At 40.1% G+C, this 22,526-nt stretch overlaps 1 pseudogene; it reads left to right on the top strand.

Moving 5' to 3' along the window:
• Positions 1-21,807: 21,807 nt before the first annotated feature.
• LOC119528765 lies at positions 21,808-22,283 on the top strand (annotated as a pseudogene).
• Positions 22,284-22,526: the final 243 nt, after the last annotated feature.

The raw sequence follows: 22,526 nt of genomic DNA, 5'->3' as shown, positions 1-22,526 counted from the left end.
TACTTAGGTTTCTAAAAATGTCAAACTGTATTAAATGGGGAAGTGTCTTTGAAAGATTCCATTTCAAACTATACATATAAGGAAATTCTGCAACACATCTCCAAGGAGATCTCCAAAACCATAATGTCAAAGATAATAATGTCACAACCAGCAACAGCTTTTCTATGTGATAGGCTATATTTAGGAAATTAAAATATTTTCACTTTCAAATTAACAGCTTTAGCAGGTATGTTTATTTTGGGTGATATTTATGTGTTCTATCAAATATGAGAGACTAGTCAAGTTTCTTTTCTATTCAAAACTCTCACTTTGCTGTGTAGCAAGGGTCCCAAGGAGCATCTGGAGAAATAACTCAGTTTTTAGACCAAAAAAAGCATCAAGGTTCACATGTTTCATTCAAAAACAATGAAGACAACTTTTGAGATTTCCTATATAACTACTTGTTAAATCATACTTTGAAAGATACTATCTTTTTGTATGTGTGTTGTATTTCACAATGGGGAAATAATTGAAACTGTGGAAATGTAACCCATAATATTCTTTGAAATTTGCTCTCTAACTACTTGTTAAATTGCACTCGGAAGGTTATCACTTCTATGTATATATGTTATATTCTACAATTTAAAAAAAATGAAGAAGTTTCTAAAGGAAGAGGGAATTGAAATCGGGCACAATATTTGTCACATATTTATTACGTCCTCCCCCATCATACTCAAGAGTACAAGTTCCTTGGGAGCAGAAACTTCATCTATTGTGTTCACTGATGTGTCCTTAAAACCTAGAATGCTATGTGGATACTGTGGATGCTTAATAAATATTTGCTGAATAACTGAATTCCTGTCCATTTGCAGATTTCTCTAAATTGTAGTATGAGAGAGCTACAATAACGAAAACATAGAGCCACTTACCAAAATATCCAAAAACACAACACAGCCACTGCACTGGTGATAGAAGTTTGAACATTGGCCAGAGACAGTGCCCACAGCTTCAGAAGATGGCACCCTTACCCTGACATCAGTGCTTTAGGCATGACAGATAAAAGCAAAAGTAGTGGCTGGTACTGGAGGTTCTGTCCTCATTGGCCATTGGCAGGCGATCTCACGCTTTTAATAGTGATGGAAGCCACCCCCCACCCCCCCCGAGAGGTAGAGTTGAAGAAGAGAAAAATGGAAGCCACAAGGCAGACAAGAAAACTACTTCATGGCTCTTGGACATCAAGCATTAAACTTCATCATTGTCTAAAGTAGTTGTTTGTAATCATCAGCGCCTGTCTCGAACTGGCTGACTGTTGATCTTGAACATCAATTTGCCCTGCCTGCAGATATCCAGCTTTCTTTTTCAAAACAGGATTCTGATATTGGCATTAGAAAATGTTTTGTAATGAGTGTTGCTAACATTATTGGGAGACAAGGAAGTTCTAACACTGTTCCTTTATTGGGACAAAAGGTACTTTGGGTTAACTCTGACCTATGTCATTGCTTCATGAGCATTATGGACTCAAAAGGAAGAAAACAGCAATGTTGAATCACAATATATCTTGACTCATAAGCCCTCCTGAAGTCACGTACCCCTTCTCAGATAACATGTGTATTTTAACAAGGAGTACTGGAAACAATGCCTGTTCTTTTATTGTGTAATTCCAAAGAAAAATTTGAGAAGGGAATTAGAAGCCAGGAAGGGGTGAACTGCAGCTCAGTGATAAACAGCTTGGAGAGGGTCTCTCAGACAGGGGGATATTTCTGTTTCCTTTGCAGCACACCAACTGATTTGTGTGTAAGGGCAATCCTTGGGGGTGTAAGCACTAGTGACTCTTCTCTTTGCTTCTGGGTACATCAAAGTCTAACCATGGTAAATCCTGCTAAGACTTGAATGAAACACAATGGCCTTCATTTTTATGAGGAGAGTCTGTTGGATTCTTTAGAATAAGCCTTAGATTGGAGCCCAGTGGATAGGTTTGGGACCAGAAGAAGAACTACTAGTGGACCAGGAGAAGAAGCCACAAGATCAGCTGACATCTAGAGGGGTGTCCCTTTCATGAGCCCTTAACTGGTCTTTGGAAATAAGAGGGCAATTAGGAAGGGAAAAGCTACATGAAGAACAAAAACAACAACAAAAACATGAAAAAGGAAAACTATAACACAGAAGCCAAAGGATGTGGGGATTCCAAGGAAGAAATAATCAAAAGTTTAGAATATGCTGAGGTCTTACAGGGGAAGGCCTTAAATTATCCAGTGAATTTAGAGATAGGGAGGTCCTAAGAAATGAGGAGGTGGCAAACCAACAAACCAGATGTGTTTGTTGTCTTCCAATATCCATTCTCACTTCCTCTTTGGTAATAGAATTTTCAGCTGGGCACAGGATATACAGAATAAACTACATATCTCAGCCTCCCTTGCAGTTGGGTGTGACCGTGTGACTGAGTAAAGCCAATAAGACAGAAGTGCAAATGCCATGTGCCGTGTCTGTGTCATGTCCCCCTCCCTGCACTCTGTTTTATGAAACATGGCTATAATGGCTGGAATTCAACCTTAGCTCATAATAATGAGGGCCATAAGGGATGGCAAACCGGGAGCCTGCAAACAGCTTGAGTCCCTTGAGATTTCATAAATAGAGCTGTTAATCCAGCCTTGTATTGCCTACCTCCAGAATTTATGGCAGAGAAAAGTAAAATTCTATCTTATTTAATCTATAATTTACAGCCAGATCTAATCATAACTGAAACAGAGTTCTAATAGTGTCTCAAACTTGCCATGGTCAAAGCATGACTCTTGACTTCCTCCTCCACAAGCCTGCTCCTCATGTATTCTGCTCCATCCCAGTAGATGGCATCTCTATAAGCCCAATTTCTTAGGCCAAAAATTAAATGTCATCCCTGATTTCTCACTTTTTTCTCACGTCCTAATTTAATCCATCAGCAATTCCCGTCAGCCCCACCTACAGCTTATACTCCAAATGCAACTACTTCTCCTACCCCTGCCTTCTACCTTATCAGTACAAACCATTATAATTTCCCTCTCAGGTCACTGCCATACCTTTCTCACCAGCCATTATGCTTCTACCTTTTCCACTATAATTCATTCTTCACAGAACAGTTGAAATGGTCTTTTTTAAAATGTAAAACAGATCATAACTGTAGGTTACTCAAAACCATCCAGTGGCTTTTCTTCATTCTTTGAATAAAAATTTAAGTCCTTACTCTGACCCATATGTACCTACACAATATGGCCACTGGCTACCTCTCCAATTTCATCTTCACCTCTTTCCTCTTTACTAATGCCATTCAGGTTACATCAGCTATATTAGAGTGAGTTTTCCAGAGAAAAAGAACTGAGAGATTATACGTGTGTATGTATACAAATATATATATATGTATGTGTGTAAAAATAAGGGATGTAATATAGGATTTGGCTCATGTGACCATGGGGATTAGGAAATCCAAATTCCATTCAGTAATCTGGAAATTGGGAACTCTGAAGTAGGTTTTGATGAATTACCCAGGAAAAGCTGGCTGACAAAAGTAGAGATAGAAACTCTTCCTGACTGCTGAAATCATCAGTTCTCATTTTAAGACCTCCGTCTGATTGTTTGACACTTCTCTCCTTGTTTTCTTGATTGTGGAAGTAATAAGCCATAGTTGCAATCAGTTTAAATCCACAAAATATCCTCCCAGACACAATCAGGCCAGTACTTCCTTAACCAAAGGGGACACCATAACCTAGCCAACTTGATGCATGAACTTAATCATCAAAAACCTTCCCCCTTGTCAACTTGGTACACTACACAGCTCATTAAAACATACTTAATCTCTAAATGAAAACAGTAACAGTGGTATTTTCACCTAACGTAACTCAACTGTCTTGCATACAATTAGAAACACATTAATCCTTTCCCCAGAAGAGTATGCAAGGCCTTGGGTAATATTCACTCTAAAACTTAATATCCTATAACTTAAATACTATGACATAAATTTAACAAACTTATGTTATATGATAAGGGAATAAGATGGGGAAGAAAATAAAGATATTTGATACATATATTCATATATATATATATCATATTTACAACAAAAAAAAAAAAGGAAGAATACTCAGAACCATTATGGTCTGCAATAGGTAACATAGATGTAGCTCATATTTATAACTACTTTTTTCCACTACCATTCCATATGACTTTGGCCTTCAGCTAGCACTTCAGCTATCTTGATTCTTTGTCTGGTTGGGTGATATTTTAGTTTTCTGAGCTTCTCAAGCAAATACCATAAAATGGATCAGGTTAAATAATGGGAATTTATTCACTCATGGTTTAAGTCTGGGAAAAAGTCCAAATCAAGGCATCATCAAAGTGATGCTTTCTTCTCAAAGACTATGGTGTTCTGGGTCTAGCTACCAGTGATCCTTGACTCCTCTGTCACATGGCAAGACACATGGGGGCATCTCCTGGTCTCTCCCTTCTCTTCTGGGTTCCCTCAATGTCAAGACTCTTGCATCCTGTAGCTTTCTGTCCCTGTGTCTGATTCTCACTCTTTTCATAAAGGACTCCAGTAATAAGACTAAGACCCATTCTTATTGGGCTGGGCCACACCTTAACTGAAGTAACCTCATACTTACATTGGGTTCACAGTCACAGAGATGGATTAAATTGAAGAACTTGTTTTTCTGGGGTACATGCAGCTTCAAACCACCACACTACCTCCTGGGCATGAAAAAGACATGTTCTTTCTTTATGCAAAATACATTCATTCCATCACAATATCCCAAAAGTCTTAAGGCATTTCAGAAACAATGCTTAGTACAATGTCTCATCAAATTGTTTATGGGTGTGATCTGTCCTGGGGCATAATTCCCCTCTATCTGTGGACCTGTGAAATCCTTTCCACACACACGGATGAGTCTGCTCTTTTGGCCAAAGAAGATGTGTTTGGTCCGGACCTCAGCTGGGTTCTCCCTTTAAGTGATTTTTCCTTCAATTTGTCCCTTCTCTGCCCTCTTAGTCCAGGCTGGCAGTGGTTCCACCCATACAAGGTACACAAGAAACTTCACAGGGGTCCAAACCATCAGACAAAAGAAGTTTCCACAGAGCCATCCTGGACAACTATTTCCAATCCTGACTTCCCCTGGAATGGCTGACTGGTTCCATGTTCAGTAAAACTTGCACATTTTCTGGGGACTTGCTTTCTGGAACTGAGAATTTTCCAAACCATCAATGCCTGGTTTCTTTGTGACCAGGAGTTCAATTCTCAACTTATCCCTTTCCTCTCACATTTTACTATAAACTGCAAGGAGAAATCAGGCTGAACTTCCCACACTTAGCTTGGAAATCTTCTTAGCTAAATACACAAGTTTATTACCCTAAAATTCTTCCTTCTGTCATGCATCAGAATTCAATTCTGCCAAGTTCTCTGCCACTTTAAAATGCAGATCCCCTTTCTACCAGTTTCCAATTAGACAGTCAACATTTCTGTCTAAGACCTCATCAGAGTTACCTTTAGCATCCATATTGCTATCAACAGTCTCTTCAAAGCAATCTATACCTTTTCTATCAAACACCTCACAATTCTTCCAGTCTTTACCCAAATCCAAAGCTGTTTCCACATTTGGTATGTGCGATAGCAGCACCCTACTCTCCTGGTACCAAAATCTGTTTAGTTTCCTGGGCTGCTCAAGCAAATACCATGAAATGGATCAGGTTAAACAATGGGAATTTATTCTCTCATGGTTTGAGGCTGGGAAAAAGTCCAAATCAAAGCATCATCCAGATGATGCTTTGTTTTGAAACCTGTGGCATTCTGGGACTGGCTACTGGTGATCCTTGGTTCTTCTTTCACATGCCAAGACACATGGCAGCATCTCCTGGTCTCTCCCTTCTTGTCCAGGATGCATTGATATCCAGCCTCTTGCTTCCTGTGGCTTTTTCTGTGTCTGAATCTCTAGTAATAGGATTAAAACCCATCCTTATTGGGCTGGGCCATACCTTAACTGAAGTAACCTCATCAAAATGTCCTACTTAGAATGGGTTCACAGCCACAGGAATGGATTAAATTTAACAACATGTTTTTCTGAGGTACATACAGCTTCAAACCACCACAGGTGATCCAAACCTTCATTCCTGAAGGGCCTGGACCATCAGTAGTTCTGTCTTGATTGGGCTGTTGTGGTTTTCCATTGACTTTAATCACAGGGTGTGGAAGTACTAAGAGACACCCTAGCAAATCCATTATATTCCAGGCAAAATCTTTCACCTCCATTGTGTAGTTGCAGTCTTTTCTCCTGGATAATCAGGATCAAATGCCCCTGTCAGTACAGTAACTCCCTTGTTAGCTGTTGATTCAGAGGCAATGAGGAGCCCAAAGTAGTTGATTGGCAGTCTTAACTTCCAGTTCAATGGAATCATTATTATGTCTCCTTGTATAAATACTCCTTCTTTTGGAACTAAGATCTGTAGACAAGAAGAGTTTAAGGTCACAGAAACAGAAAGCAAAAATTTTTTCCAGTGGATCACTAAGGGTAATAGTGAGTGATAGCATTCCTATTTCCACCCTTTGATTCTTGGACCCATAAATCCTGACTGTGGCAGAAACAGCACCATAGAGTGGACACTAATTTAGAGCATATACAGCTTCCTGGAGAACATTGCCAAAGCCCTGCAAGGTATGGTCACCCAGTTGGCCCTGTAATCGAGGCTTCTAAAGGGCACTGCACTAGTCTATCACTCTAGCTTCTTCTTGATGATGGGGAAAATGGTAAGACCAGTGAATTCCATGAGCATGTGCCCAATACTGCACTTCATTTGCTGTGAAGTTGGTTCTGTGATCAGAAACAATGCTGCGTGGAATACCATGATGGTGGATAAGGCATTCTGTAAGTTCATGGATGGTAGTTTTGACAGCAGCACTGAGAGCAGGGAAAGCCAATCTGTTTCTGAACTATGTGTCTATTCCAGTAAGCATAAAACACTGCCCATTCCATGATAGAAGTGACCCAATGTAATCAATCTACCATCAGGTAGCAGAATAAACACCTTGGGGAGAGGTGCCATATCAGGGACTGAGTGTTGGTATCTACTGCTAGAAGATTGGGCACTCTGAACTGACTGTAGTCAAGTTGACCTTGGTGAGTGGAAGTCCATGTTGCTGAGCCCATAAATATCCTTCATCCCTGCCACCATTGCCACTTTATTCATGAGCCCATTGGGCAATGACAGGAATTTTGGGTAAGAGGCCAGCTGGTATCCACAGGATGGGTCATCATAGACTCATTTATGATTAAAATTATCCTCTGCTGAAGTCACCATCTGGTGAGCATTCACATAGTAAATAAATATACTCATATTTTTACCCATTCAGAAAGGTATGATTTACATACCTTACCCCTAGAACTCTGTTTCACCATTTTGCCCATCCTATTTTTACCAAGTCTCTGACCATCCAGTCAAACCATTGACCATAGCCCAGTAATCAATATACAAATGCGCCTCAAGCCATTTCTCCTTCCAAGCAAACTGGACAACTAGATGCCATGCTCAAAGTTCTGTTCATTGGGAGGATTTCCCCTCACCACTTTCCTTCAGGGATATTCCAGAAAGGGACTGTAGTGCTGTAGCTGTCCACTTTGAGTGGTACCTTTATATTGAGCAAAAACTGTCCATAAACCATGCCTGAGTTGTCTCTTCTTCTTTTAACTAATCCCCAAGAGGTCATAGCTATGGGCTGGGAAAGAAAAGATAATGTGGCAGGAGTGGGGCCCATGCGCATTTGGGCTACTTCCCTATGTGTATTACTTGTGTCTTCAGGACCTGCTCAAGACCAATGTTGTAATTGATTGTACATTGCGAATGATTGTATGGTATGTGAATATATCTATAAAATTGCAGGGAAAAAATAAGCAGAGGGATGCAGGTGCTGGAGAGAACATGGAGAGAGGGATATACCTGTTTACCGTTGGTGGGGCATGGGTTGGATGGTGTAGCCTATCTGGAGGGCAGTGTGGTGGTTCCACAGGAAGATGAGTATGTGAGTGCCATGCGGTCCTGCAACCTCATTATGGGGAGTATGCTTGGGAAAGCTGGGAGCGGGGACAAGGGAGAACATTTGCGAGCTGGTGTTTATGGCAACAGTATTCATAATTTGCAATGGATGGAGGTGGCCTAGGGGTGCATCAGTTGGTGAGCAGAATGGTGAACTGTGGTGTGTGCATACAATGGAGTATTGAGCAGCTGCAGGAGGGAATGGGGCTGTGGGACACACAGCTGGGTGAATGGATCTTGAAGACAGCATTTTGAGTGAGGTATGCCAGAGGTGAAGGGACAGACATTGTAATGCCTCACTAATGTGAACTAACTATGGTGTGTAGACTCTGAGAATTGAATCTTGGAGTGCAGCTTATCAGAGGAATGCTTATTGTAATGGTCTCTGGATTGTGAGCTCTTACAGCAGTCACATTTATTCCTGAGTTGTGATGGTTGTCTCTAGGTTCTGAGATGCTGAGTTCTTTGTGCATGGCCTGGTTGGTCTCTGGAACTTTGGGTATCTGTGTGGCACCTGAGGCTCGGAGCTAGAGTTCAAAGCTGTGGGTGTCATTATTGCCTCATACAACAACTGTTGAAAAAGCTGGGGGAGGGTTCAGACTTCAGTTAGAGATGTGAATGAAGCAGATCTAGTTGGGACTAGGGTGGATTAGGCCGGAGGGTGGAGGATGATGTTAACTGTGTTTTGGAGCTTCAGCTTCTGTGAGAGACCAGGAGAAGAGATGTTTATCTGGTATGGGATCTGTATTTTCTGCAGCACACTAAATAATTTGACTTGTATGTTCGGTTTGTTCAAACAACATAATTACATGGAGCTTTGCATAGGAAGTGAGATCTGGTAGATGTGTACAGCTTGGTGTGGGGCCCTGATATATCCCAGAGCAATTTGAGCAGAAAGTGAATGTATATTTGTGGGGTCCCCCTGGGGAACTGGGGAAGAGTGCAGGGATGTGTGACTTCCCCACCTGGGTTATTACTGATGTTCTCATGGGCACTGGGGACTGACAGTTCGGTGGGATGAGCCCTTGATCTTGGGGCTTGCCCTTATGGGGATTGTTGCTGTGGGGGAGATGCTAAGCCTATTTGTGGTTGTGCCTGGTAGTCTCCCCAGAGAGCCTCTTTGTTGCTCGGATATGGCCCTCTCTCTCTCTCTCTCTGGGCCCCTGTGGTGGGTGTACTCACTGCCCTCTCCCCTACATGGGGCATGGCTCCCAGGGATATGGATCTCCCTGGCAACATGGGACATGGCTTACAGGGGCGGACCTGGGCCTGGCATCATGGGATTCAGAGAATCTTCTTGACCAGAAGAGGGAAGCAAAATGAGGCAAGGTGGAGTTTCTGTGACTGGGGAGATTTCAGGTGGAGTTGAGGGGTCACTCTGGAGGGCATTCTTGCGTGCTATATGGATATCCCTTTTTGGATTTTGGTGAGTTGGAGTGACTGGAGGGATGTGCCTGGGGCTGCCAAGCTGCGATCTGGTAGTCTTGATTCTTGAGGATGATTGCATGGCTGTGTAGCTTACATGGTGTGACTGTGTGACTGTGGGGGCCTCATGGTTCATACTCCCCTTGTCCGGTGTATGGATGAATGAGTAGAAAAATGGGGACAAGGACTAGGTGAAGAATGGGGGTGGAATGTTTTGGGTGTTCTTTTTTACTTTAATTTTTTTATTTTTTTATTTATATATATATATTTTTGGAGTGAGGAAGGTGTTCAAAAGTTGATTATGGTGATGAGTGCATGGCTCTGTGATGGTACTATGGACAGTTGATTGTGTGCTGTGGATGACTGTAGGGTGTGTGCATGTATCTTGAAAGAACTGTATTTAAATTTAAAAGACCAAAGTTGTATATACCACTTCCATTGATGATGGAGTACTGCTGTGTACACACAAATTTATGTGCCCTCCCCCCTACGTGGGGCATGTTGATAACACTCAGTTAATAACAGAAAGCTCAGGCTTCAAGGAAACTTGGTGGCCCATGGGCTAAGCATTCAGTCTCTATTAAGGCCCAGTAGCAATCTAAAAGATGTTTCTCAAAAGGAGAGTTTTATCTGCAGAGGATGGTAGAGCTTTGTTCCACAAACCTAAGGGTCTATGTTATGATTCTCATATACAGTCCTGCCAAAGACTCCAAAGAGCATCTCTGTTTGTTCCAAACAGCATATACTGGATCATATGGCCCCATTGGCAGAGCAGCTTGCACAGCACTCTGAACCTGTTATAAAGCCTTGGCTTGTTCTAGTACCCACTCAAAATTAGCAGATTTTGGCTCATTTGGCAAATGGGTCAAATGAGAAATATGTTTCCTCCAAATTCCAAAGAGTCCAAGTTGGGTTTCTGCCCTTTTCTTAGTTGTAGGAGAGGCCACCTGCAACAGTTTGTCTTTCATATTACAAGGAATGTCTCCACATGCCCCACACCTCTTTATACCTAGAAATTGCACTGACTTGGAAGATCTCTGAAACTTTTTTGGATTTATCTCCCACCATCTGACTCTCAAATGCTTTACCAAATTGTCTGGAGTAGTCTCTACTTCCTTCTTACTAGACATAATCAACCTAATGTCAATGTAATGGACCGGTGTGATGTCTGTAGAAAGATAAGGCATCAAGTTCACCAGCACACTATATTATGATATAGGGCTGGAGAGTTGATATTCCCTTGAGGTAGGAGAGTGAAGGCGTATTACTGGCCATGCCAGTTGAAAGCAAACTGTTTCTGGTGGTCTTTTATAATAGGTATTGAGAAAAAATATTTTCCAGCTAAATAGCTGCATACCAAACACCAGGGGATATATAGCTTGGCTCAAGCAATACCACATTCAGAACAGCAGCTGCAACTGGAGTCACCACCTGGTTAAGATTACAATAAGCCACTGTCATCCTCCAAGATCCATCTATTTTCTGCACAAGCCAAATAGGAGGGTTGAATGGGGATGTCATGGGAATCACTATCCCTGAATCCTTCAAGCCCTTGTTGATGGCACTAATTTCTGAAATCCTTCCAGGAATGTGGTATTTCTTTTGGTTTATTATTTTTCTAGTTAGATACAGTTCTAGTGGCTTCCACTTCACCTTTCCTACCACAGTGGCCCTCATTCCACAACTCAGGGAACTAATGTGGGGATTCTGCCAGCTGTTAAGTATGTCTATTCCAATTATGTATTCCAGAACTGGAGAAATAACAACAGAATGGGTTCAGGGACACACTGGGCCCACTATGAAATGGACCTGAACTAAAACGCCATTGATCACCTGACCTCCATAAGTGCCTCCTCTGATTGGTGGACCACAGTGATGTTTTGGATTTCCTTTAATTTATGTTAGTTCAGAGCCAGTGTCCAGTAACCCCTGACATGTCTGATCATTTCCTACATAGTCACCCTGGTAAAAGGTCCTAAGTCCCTTTAGGAAAAGTTGGGAGGAAGATTAACAATATAAATTTTTGGCAGTGTAACAGGTTCTTTCCTGAAGGTGATCCAGCCTTCCCTTCATTCAAGGGGTTCTGTGTTTGTAAGCTGTCTCAAGTCTGGAATTGATTGAGGGGCCATGACTCTTTATTTTTGTGATTCAAGTAAGATTTTTGTTCACATGACCTAGGACCATTCTGCTTATACAGATTAGGTAAAAATTTATTATGCTGTCCATCTATTCACTTCTAGTTACCCCATGATCAACTGTTCAACACCAAAGGACTCTGCAAGTCAGGCTATTCTGATTAATGCCTTGACTTTGTTTTCATTTAGTAGCCACTTGGGTCCTGCTGACCTGGGATCTGATCATCCCCATTGTTTTTAAGGATCCAAGTTTGGTAGCTGAAGTTCCTATAGTAATATATGACCAACAGAGAAGAGTGACCACAGAGTTCTGCAGGGGTGATGAAGCTCTGACAAATGTATTCCTCACTGTCTTGGTGAAAGTTATGTCACGGGGGTGCTCTCAGGTAGGTGAGAGGGTCTCACATAATAAATCCATTCTAGCATTAAAATCATTCTAAGCCTTTGGATCCCTTGATCCATATTATACCAGAGCCGTTCTAGCATTTTGACATCAGGTAATGTCAGCTACCTTTTGGCCCATATTTTAGCCAACCAAAAAAACAAACTGTTAGATACCTTTCTAACCCCTCCAAATACAACATTCAATCTAGAATCTATGCTTATTGTGCTCATATCAAGAAATTCAGCCTGATGCAACTTTATGTTCCTACTAACACTATCCCACACACTTAATATCTATTCCCATACATAATCCCCGGATTTGTCTACGTATATTGGAAAAATTCATGCACTTCTTTTGGAATGTAGCATGCCTCCTCTTTTGTTCCTCACCTTTCAAAGCCTGTTGAGACTTCAGTCTAGTTATTGGTCTAGAAGAAAAGAGGGGTGATGGGTTGAGTTATGACAGGAATTAGCAGTGTTTTGCAGGCCAACTGCCTCAAGGCATTCCATAACAATTTCACCAGTTGAAACAGGGTTAATCTCTTCAAATGGGTGCTTTTTTTTTCAGGAGTAGCAGTTACAGATTTGTCAAGTGCAGCAAGATTAATCTCTTCAGAAGCAAGACGGTTGATTCCTTATGCAAACTTGAGGTCAGGAGGTTGATTCCTGAGGGTAGACCATACAGGATTTTCTGGCAAAGAAGACTCACAGAATCTAGACCTTTAGTGTTCCAACTGTCATCATTATCAGCCCATATGCCTCATTCTAATTTTTGGAATCCCATTCCTTCCCAATCAATGCCTTCACTTTAACAGAAGACTGGGTCCAAGGTTGGGAATTCACTTTCTGATGTAATTCAGCCATTCACACAATGAGACTCTGATTCTGGTTGTCAGAATTCTCAAGTCTGTGGCTATAAGAAATAGAGTGTCCTTCAGGACACACATAGAAACTTTCATTTACTTCATGCATCACTTGTGTGGGAATTTGAAGCCTTAAAATCATCCCTTTATTTAACAACTGAATCCAACATATTTAGAAACAATCAGCCAACATACTTTTTAACTCCACAAACCTCTGTTAAAATATCAAATACACTATCACCGAGAGCCTTGCCTCCTGTAAGCATTTGAGTAGTAGTGTCCAGTGATGGTATTTTGCATATCTTTATTGTCAGTTCATGCCATGGACTACCAGTGTGATTTTGATAATTGGAAATAGAGTCATTAGTGCCTTTTAATCTAATCAGATTAGAGAACCAACTCCGAAAACCCAGAATCCACTCAGAAATCTCATCCATAAGATTCTGTTTCTCAAGGTCCAATCTTGGTACCAGAATCTACATCAGTCTGGATTCTCCAGAGGAAAAAAACTGAGAGATTGTGCTCATAACTTTACAAGATTATCTCTTTTATTAAGTAAGGTATATCATTACTTCTTTCCCGCTCTTGAAGAAACTAAGGTTTAAATGGCTTAGGTGACCTGTACAAGATCAAGAGCTAATGAGAAGGAATTGAACACAGATCTGTATTCCCAGAACCTCTAATTACCCCCCAAAATATCAGTGTTACATGCAACTCTGGTGTTTATGTGCCAGTGAAAAGTAAAACTAAACCTAGAAAAACTAATGCATTTGGAAGTTCAAATTCAGAGAGGGAGGAACAGATGCTTATTTTATCCTAGGAATAAAGCTTCTATTCCCTGGAAACCACAGTGAAAATGGCAAAACAGAATATAAGGCTTTGGAAAAATAAAGGGGTAGCTATATCCCTATCTCAGTTTGAACTGCCGCTACCATAAACTTGCTTAATGTATCTCATTTACCAAGCTTTGAGATTGCCCTACTCCAGTTTGGCAATAAAACCAGATAAGGTAATGCTTTTTTTTAAAAAGCTCCTTGAATACTAAACCACTTAACTATGATTTAAGGCAAAACAAATATTGTTATAGGAATATTATGTTCTGCAGAAATGAGTAGATGTTTTAACACTGCCAGCCTATTATAAAAGTGAATGTTGGGGGGAGGCGGGGCAAGATGGTGGATTGGTGAGGTGTACGTTTTAGTTACTCCTCCAGGGAAGTAAGTAGAAAGCCTGGAATTGCATGCACTGGACACTGCAGAGCAATTTGACTTTGGGCATACTTCATACAACACTCATGAACACGTGGAACTGCTGAGATCAGCAAAATCTGTAAGTTTTTGTGGCCAGGGGACCCACACCCCTCCCTGCCAGGCTCAGTCCTGTGGGAGGAGGGGCCATCAGCACTGGGAATGAGGAGGGAGAACTGCAGTGGCAGCTCTTATCAGAAACTCATTCTACTGATCCAAACTCCAATCATAGATAGACTGAGACCAGACACCAGAGAATCTGGGAGCAGCCAGCCCAGCAGAGAGGAGATAGGGATAGAAAAAACAGCAAGAAAAACCCAAAAATAAAAGCAGAGGCTTTTTGGAGTTCTGGTGAACATAGAAAGGGGAAGGGCAGAGCTTAGGCAGAGTCAGGCTTATATGCAAATCCAGAAGAAAAACCGGTTTCTCTTCCCCCTGGACCTTTCCTTAATGGCCCTAATTGCTTTGTCTCTTAGCATTTCAATAACTCATTAGATCTGCAAGGAGGGCCTTTTTTTATTTTTATCTTTTTTTCTTTTTCTAAAACAATTACTCTAAGAAGCCCAATACAGAAAGCCTCAAAGACTTGCAATTTGGGCAGGTCAAGACAAGAGCAAAACTAAGAGAGTTCTGAGACAAAAAGCAATAATCCAGTGGCTGAGAAAATTCACTAAACATCACAACTTCCTCTTACAGCCATAATCCCGGTGGATAGGGAGCACTCCTGCCCGTCTTTGGCCCCATAGCCTAGAGCTGCCCCCGACAAACCAGTGTGATGGAAGTTCTTCCAATAACACATGCACACACCACAAAATCAGGCTTGGACATTAGCTGTACCCTCAGCTGGTTGTCCCAGAGTTGGGAAGGTAGAGCAGTGTGAATTAACATGCCCCATTCAGCCATACTTTCAGCAGACTTGGAGCCTCCCTACATAGCTCTGCAGCCCAGAACTGCCCTGGGGGGATGGCACTCACATGCAACATAGCACAGTCATCCCTCAGCAGAGGACCTGGGGGTGCATGGCCTGGAAGAGGAACCCACCCGAAAGTCTCAGGGGCCATATGCCAATATCAAGGACTGGTGGGTCAGTGGCAGAGACAAACTGTGGCAGGACTGAACTGAAGGAATAGACTATTGAAGCAGGTTTAAAACCCCAGGAGCACCAGGGAGATTTGATTGTTAGAGCGGCCCCCCCTCCTTGACCGCCCAGACACACATCCCATATACAGGGCAGGCAACACCAACTACACATGCAAGTTTGGTACACCAATTGGACCCCACAAGACGCACTCCCCCACTCATGACAAAGACAAAGCAGGGGGGAACTGCTTTGAGGGGAATAGGTGCCTTGTGGATGCCACCTGCTGGTTAGTTAAAGTGTACTCCATGAAGCTGTAGATCTGACAAATTAGAGAAAAGGATTTCAATAGGTCTACAAATCCTAAAAGAACCCTATCAAGTTAAGCAAATGCCAAGAGGCCAAAATCAACAGAAAATTTTAAAGCATATGAAAAAAACAGACAATATGGATAACCCAAGCACAAGCACCCAAATCAAAAGTTCAGAGGAGACAGTACCTGGAACAATTAATCAAAGAACTAAAGATGAACAATGAGACCATGGCACAGGATATAAAGGACATGAAAAAGCATGGCACAGGATGTAAAGGACATCAAGAAGAACCTAGAAGAGCATAAAGAAGAAATTGCAAGAGTAAATAAAAAAATACATGATCTTATGGAAATTAAAGAAACTGTTGACCAAATTAAAAAGATTTTGGATACTCATAGTACAAGACTAGAGGAAGTTGAACAATGAATCAGTGACCTGGAAGATGTCAGAATGGAAAATGAAAGAACAAAAGAAAGAATGGAGAAAAAAATTTAAAAAATTGAAATGGACCTCAGGGATATGACAGATAATATGAAACGTCCAAATATAAGACTCATTGGTGTTCCAGAAGGGGAAGAGAAGGATAAAGGTCTAGGAAGAGTATTCAAAGAAATTGTTGGAGAAAACTTCCCAAATCTTCTAAACACCATAAATACACAATTCATAAATGCCCAGTGAACTCCAAATAGAATAAATCCAAATAAACCCACTCCAAGACATATTCTGATCACACTGTCAAATATGGAAGAGAAGGAGCAAGTTCTGAAAACAGCAAGAGAAAAGCAATTTACCACATACAAAGGAACAGCATAAGACTAAGTAATGACTACTCACCAGCCACCATGGAGGTGAGAAGGCAGTGGCATGACATATTTAAAATTCTGAGTGAGAAAAATTTCCAACCAAGAATACTTTATCCAGCAAAACTCTCCTTCAAATTTGAGGGAGACCTTAAATTTTTCACAAATAAATGCTGAGAGAATTTGCTAACAAGAGACCTGCCCTACTGGAGAAACAAAAGGGAGCCCTACAGAGAGAGAAACAAAGAAAGGAGAGAGAGACATGGAGAAAGGCTCAGTACTAAAGAGAATCAGTATGGGTACATTAAAGGATATTAATAGAGAGAGGGAAAAAATATATATGACAAACATAAACTAAAGGACAAGATGGCTGATTCTAGAAATGCCTTCACGGTTATAATGTTGAATGTAAATGGATTAAACTCCCCATTAAAAGATATAGATTCACAGAATGGATTAAAAAAATGAACCATCAATATGTGGCATACAAGAGACTCATCTTAGACACAGGGACACAAAGAAATTGAAAGTGAAAGGATGGAAAAAATTTTTCACGCAAGCTACTGCCAAAAGAAAGCAGGTGTAGCAATATTAATCTCAGATAAAATAGACTTTAAATGCAAGGATATTAGGAGAGACAAAGAAAGTCACTACATACTAATAAAAGGGGCAATTCAACAAGAAGAAATAACAATCATAAATGTTTATGCACCCAATCAAGGTGCCACAAAATACATGAGAGAAACACTGGCAAAACTAAAGGAAGCAATTGATGTTTCCACAGTAATTGTGGGAGACTTCAACACATCACTCTCTCCTATAGATAGATCAACCAGACAGAAGACCAATAAAGAAATTGAAAATTTAACAATCTGATAAATGTACTGGATTTAACAGACATATATAGAACATTACATCCCAAATCACCAGGATACACATTCTTCTCTAGTGATCACGGAACTTTCTCCAGAATTGACCATATGCTGAAACATAAAACAAGCCTCAATAAATTTAAAAAAATTGAATTTATTCAAAGCACATTCACTGACCACAATGGAATACAATTAGAAGTCAATAACCATTAGAGACTTAGAAAATTCACAAATACCTGGAGGGTAAACAATACACTCCTAAACAATTAGTGGGTTAAAGAAGAAATAGCAAGAGAAATTGCTAAACATATAGAGATGAATGAAAAATGAGAACACAACATACAAAACCTATGGGATGCAGCAAAAACAGTACTGAGGGGGAAATTTATAACACTAAATGCATATATTAAAAAGGAAGAAAGAGCCAAACTTGAAGAACTAATGGATCAACTGAAGAAGCTAGAAAATGAACAGCAAACCAGTCCTAAACCAAGTAGAAAAGAAATAACAAATATTAAAGCAGAAATAAATGACATAGAGAACAAAAAAAAAGAGAGAATAAATAACACCAAAAGTTGGTTCTTTGAGAAGATCAACAAGATTGACAAGCCCCTAGCTAGACTGACAAAATCAAAAAGAGAGAAGACCCATATAAACAAAATAGTGAATGAGAAAGGTGACATTACTGCAGATCCCAAATAAATTAAAAAAAATATAAGAGGATACTATGAACAACTGTATGGCAACAAACTGGATAATGTAGAGGAAATGGACAATTTCCTGGAAACATATGAACAACCTAGACTGACCAGAGAAGAAACAGAAGACCTCAACCAACCAATCACAAGCAAAGAGATCCAATCAGTCATCAAAAAGCTTCCCACAAATAAATGCCCAGGGCCAGATGGCTTCACAGGGGAATTCTAACAAACTTTCCAAAAAGAACTGACACCAGACTTACTTAAACTCTTTCAAACATTGAAGAAAATGGAACACTACCTAACTCATTTTATGGAGCTAACATCAATCTAATACCAAAACCAGGCAAAGATGCTACAAAAAAGGAAAACTACCGGCCAATCTCCCTAATGAATATAGATGCAAAAATCCTCAACAAAATACTTGCAAATCGAATCCAAAGACACATTAAAAAAATCATACACCATGACCAAGTGGGGTTCATTCCAGGCATGCAAGGATGGTTCAACATAAGAAAATCAATCAATATAATACAACACATTAACAAATCAAAAGGGAAAAATCAAATGATCATCTCAATAGATGCTGACAGTTTTCTACAAAATCCAGCATCTTTTTTTGATAAAAACACTTCAAAAGGTAGGAACTGAAGGAAACTTCCTCAATATGATAAAGAGCATATATGAAAAACCCACAGCCAGCATAGTACTCAATGGAGAGAGACTGAAAGCCTTCCCTCTAAGATCAGGAACAAGACAAGGATGTCCGCTATCACCACTGTTATTCAACATTGTGCTGGAAGTGCTAGCCAGGGCAATCTGGCCAGACAAAGAAATAAAAGGCATCCAAATTGGAAAGGAAGAAGTAAAACTGTCATTGTTTGCAGATGATATTATCTTATATCTGGAAAACCCTGAGAAATTGATGATACAGCTACTAGAGCTAATGAACAAATTTAGCAAAGTAGCAGGATAGAAGATTAATGCACATAAGTCAGTAATGTTTCTATGTGCTAGAAATGAACAAACTGAAGAGACACCCAAGAAAAAGAGCATTTTCTATAGCAACTAAAAAAATCAAGTACCTAGGAATAAACTTAACCAAATATGTAAAAGACCTATACAAAGATAACTACAGAACTCTACTAAAAAAATGGAAGGGGACCTTAAAAGATGGAAAAATATTCCATGTTCATGGACAGGAAGGCTAAATGTCATTAAGATGTCAGTTCTATCCAAACTCATCTACAGATTCAATGCAATCCCAATCAAAATTCCAACAACCTACTTTGCGGACTTGGAAAAGCTGGTAATCAAATTTATTTGGAAAGGGAAGATGCCTCAAATTGCTAAAGACACTCAAAAAAAGAAAAACGAAGTGAGAGGACTTACACACCCTGACTTTGAAGCTTATTATAAAGCCACAGTTGTCAAAACAGCATGGTACCAGCACAAAGATACACATATTGATCAATGGAATTGAATTGAGAATTTGGAGATAGACCCCCAGATCTATGGCCTACTGATCTTTGATAAGGCCCCCAGAGTCACTGAACTGGGTCATAACGGTCTTTTCAACAAATGGAGCTGGGAGAGTTGGATATCCATATCCAAAAGAATGAAAGAGGACCCCTATCTCACACCCTATACAAAAATTAACTCAAAGTGGATCAGAGATCTCAATGTAAAAGAAAGTGCCATAAAACTCCTAGAAGATAATGTAGGGAAACATCTTCAAGACCTTATATTAGGTGGACACTTCCTAGACTTTACACCCAAAGCACAAGCAACAAAAGAAAAAATAGATAAATGGGAACTCCTCAACCTTAGAAGTTTCTGTACCTCAAAGCAATTTGTCAAAAAGGTGAAGAGGCGGCCAACCCAATGGGAAAAAATTTTTGGAAGCCATGTATCTGACAAAAGACTGATATCTTGCATATATAAAGAAATCCTACAACTCAATAACAATAGTACAGACAGCCCAATTATAAAATGGGCAAAAGATATGAAAGACAGTTCTCTGAAGAGGAAATACAAATGGACAAGAAACACATGAAAAAATGTTCAGCTTCACTAGCTATTAGAGAGATGCAAATTAAGACCACAATGAGATACCATCTCACACCAATTAGAATGGCTGCCATTAAACAAACAGGAAACTACAAATGCTGGAGAGGATGTGAAGAAATTGGAACTCTCATTTATTGTTGGTGGGACTGTATAATGGTTCAGCCACTCTGGAAGTCAGTCTGGAAATTCCTTAGAAATCTAGATACAGAGTTACCCTTCAATCCAGCAATTGCACTTCTTGGTACATACCCAGAAGATCTGAAAGCAGTGACACTAACAGATATCTGCACACCAATGTTCATAGCAGCATTATTCACAATTGCTAAGAGATGGAAACAACCCACTGTCCTTCAACAGATGAGTGGGTAAATAAAATGCGGTATATACACACGATGGAATACTATGTGGCAGTAAGAAGGAATGATGTCATCAAACATATAACAACATGGATGAACCTTGAAGACATAATGCTGAGTGAAATAAGCCAGGCACAGAAAGAAATATTATATGCCACCACTAATGTGAACTTTGAAAAATGTGAAACAAATGGTTTATAATGTAGAATGTAGGGGAACTAGCAATAGAGAGCAATTAAGGAAGGGGGAACAATAATCCAATAAGAACAGATAAGCTATCGTGGGTAAATTTAATGTTCTGGGAATGCCCAGGAATGACTATGGTCTGTTAATTTCTCATGGGTATAGTAGGAACAAGTTCACAGAAATGTTGCTATGTTAGGTTACTTTCTCAGGGTAGAGTAGGGACATGTTAGAAGTAAAGTAGTTAGGTTAGGTTAGTTGTCTTTTTCTTACTCCCTTGTTATGGTCTGTTTGAAATGTTCTTTTATTGCATGTTCTTTTTAATTTTCTAATTTTTTTTTTATTTTTTATACAGTTGATTTAAAAAAAAGAGTTAAAAAAAAAAAACAAGGAAAAAAATATGCAGAGCCCCCTGGAGGAGCTGGTGGAGAATGCAGGGGTATTGGCCTGCCCCACCTCTATGGTTGCTAATATGCTCACAGACATAGGGGACTGGTGATTTGATGGGTTGAGCCCTCTACTATAGGACTTGCCCTTGGGAAGACTGTTGCTGCAAAGGAGAGGCTAGGCCTCCCTATAATTGTGCCTAAGAGCCTCCTCCTGAATGCCTCTTTGTTGCTCAGATGTGGCCCTCTCTCTCTAGCTAGGCACCAACTTGGCAAGTGAAATTACTGCCTTCCCCCTATGTGGGAACAGACATCCAGGGGAGTGAATCTCCCTGGCAACATGGAATATGACTCCTGGGGAGGAGTGTAGACCTGGCATCATGGGATGGAGAACATCTTCTTGACCAAAGAGGGGAAATAATAGGAAATGAAATAAGCTTCAGTGGCAGAGAGATTCCAAAAGGAGCCAAGAAGTCACTCTGGTGGGCACTCTTACACACAATATTGACAACCCTTTTTAGGTTCTAATGAATTGGGGTAGCTGGCTGTAGATACCTGAAACTATCAAACTACAACCCACAACCCATGAATCTTGAAGACGATTTATAAAAATGTAGCTTATGAGGGGTGACAATGGGATTGGGAAAGCCGTAAGGACCACACTCCCTTTTGTCTAGTTTATGGATGGATGAGTAGAAAAATGGGGGAAGGAAACAAACAAACAAAAAAAGGCACCCAGTGTTCTTTTTTACTTTAATTGCTCTCTTTCACTTTAATTAATATTCTTGTTATTTTTGTGTGTGTGGTAATGAAGGTGTCAGGGACTGATTTTGGTGATGAATGCACAACTGTGTAATGGTACTGTGAACAATCGAATGTATGATTTGTTTTGTATGACTGCATTGTATGTGAATATATCTCAATAAAATGAATATAAAAAAAAAGTTAGTGTTGGCCACTTTGCTTCTAAGAAGATGGCAGTGCAGCCACCCAAGTCAGTGCTCTTTGTGTGTCTGGGTAACATATGTTGACCACCTATTGCAGAAGCGGTTTTCAGAAAACTTGTAAGTGATCAAAATATTTCAGATAATTGGAGGATAGACAGTGCTGCAACATCCACTTATGAGATAGGAAAACCTCCTGATTATTGAGGGCAAAATTGCATGAAGAAGATGATATTCCTATGAGTCACATTTTCTGGCACATTACCAAAGAAGATTTTGTCACATTTGATTATATACTATGCATGGATAAAAGCAATCTGAGAGTTTTGAATAAAAAAGGTAGTGAAGTTAAAAACTGCAAAGTGAAAATTGAACTATTTTGGAGCTATGATCCACAAAAACAACTTATTATTGAGGATCCCTATTTTAGGAATGACTCTGACTTTGAGACTGTGTACCAACAGCATGTTTGGTGCTGGAAAGCATTTTTGGAGAAGTCACAGTAAAGCTGCATCCATTCACTGCTGAAGACCAACAATGATTAACATCTTTACAGTGATATTCTAGATTTTTCAATCAGTGTGTTAAAAGTGGAATGCTTCATATCTCAAGGCTACAACTTTATTTTCAGTTGACTTATTATTTCTTATCTTAAAAAAATAACTGTGGGTGAAATAATGTTGTGTTTGGCAGAAGAATTAAAAGTCTTGATTCAGGCAGTTTATGGTGTACTTTAAATGTTCTAAAAC

Source organism: Choloepus didactylus, chromosome 3, assembly GCF_015220235.1.
Source record: "Choloepus didactylus isolate mChoDid1 chromosome 3, mChoDid1.pri, whole genome shotgun sequence".
NCBI lineage: Eukaryota > Metazoa > Chordata > Mammalia > Pilosa > Megalonychidae > Choloepus > Choloepus didactylus.
The sequence above is the reverse complement of the archived record's forward strand: the minus strand, read 5'-3'. Positions and strand labels throughout refer to the sequence as shown.